Below are 1,143 nucleotides of genomic sequence, written 5' to 3' on the forward strand. Positions count from 1 at the left end.
TCTTTCTCATCATTCGGAATACCAGTGGTTTGCAGTTAATAGCAACCATTGCTAAAAATTAAAACCCCGCACCACAATGTATGCATTCACCCATTCGAAACATTCAGCGAGCAGTTACTAAGTGCTGGGCTCGGTGCTGGGCGCAGGGGCTGCAGCAATAAGCCAGATGCTCATCCTTTTATAAGTGGGCTCAGCAGTATTATGGCTTCTTCTTACCAACAGCCCTGGGGATTAAAGAGCCTCCCAGTAATTTAGCACTGTTGGCTCAGGATGCAGCTCTGAAGTAAATCCGAAGTAAATTCTCCTAAGGACACTATGACCACTTTCAATCTAAAGGGCTAGGATGGGGAGCCACTGCCTTCCGGTGTCGCCGCTGGGGTGCAGAAGTGATGGAAGCAGAGGCGGCGGAGAGGCGCAGCGGGCTCCGCACACTGCCTCTTGCCGCCCCTGCCAGTCAACACCCGCTCTGCTGCGACTTGGTCAGGGCGGCCAAGCGCGTGGGGCTCACCTGTGTGCGCAAACCAGCGCCCCACACAAAGAACCACATCAGCTCTCCAAAACCTCTGCTTCATTCCCCAACGCAGACTAGAGTCTTATCCTAACCGGAATCTCCCCAGAGCTTTGCTCTTATCCTACAACATCTGAACCGTGTCTAGTGTCGCAAGCCTCGGTCCCCGGGTGCGCCCCGCCCCGGTGGCGCCCTCCCCCACGGCAGCGCGTCTGAGAAGGGCGCTGTCCTTGTGCGTTGCCTTTTCTGCACCAGCCTGGCACAGTATCCTGTAGTCGCCCTCTCATACATTTTATGTATTTATGAAAATATATCTCATATATTTATGGAACTAATTTAAGCTGTATTCAAGTGTTAGGCTGGTTTCGAAAATAGAAACTGACCCCAGGCAGAGGTTTTGAAATTTCCCACCTAAGTTACCAAAGGGCTTTACGTTTAAGAGAGGGCCACCTAGGAAGCAGCCGCTGACACTTGAAAAAGAGAACCCCCAAATTAAAAACAAACACATTGGGATACGGCCCTCAACGCTTCATGCTTTTTCTGTTCCACCGTCAAAGGCGCGCTGTCCTTGGCCGCAGTGACTGCAACTCTCTTCCTGCAAAAAAGACGCCAGGTGAGGCCACCGTTCCTGCGGC

At 52.2% G+C, this 1,143-nt stretch overlaps 1 long non-coding RNA gene across 1 annotated transcript in view; it reads left to right on the plus strand.

Moving 5' to 3' along the window:
* LOC109396731 (uncharacterized) overlaps positions 1-1,143 on the plus strand; it is a 60,630-nt gene extending 59,487 nt beyond the window's left edge. Inside the window, exon 5 of the long non-coding RNA XR_002126909.1 lies at positions 1,066-1,143. This is a non-coding gene — a long non-coding RNA (uncharacterized LOC109396731). The remainder of the gene's footprint in view (positions 1-1,065) is intronic.

This window comes from Hipposideros armiger, unplaced genomic scaffold, assembly GCF_001890085.2.
Source record: "Hipposideros armiger isolate ML-2016 unplaced genomic scaffold, ASM189008v1 scaffold_1, whole genome shotgun sequence".
NCBI lineage: Eukaryota > Metazoa > Chordata > Mammalia > Chiroptera > Hipposideridae > Hipposideros > Hipposideros armiger.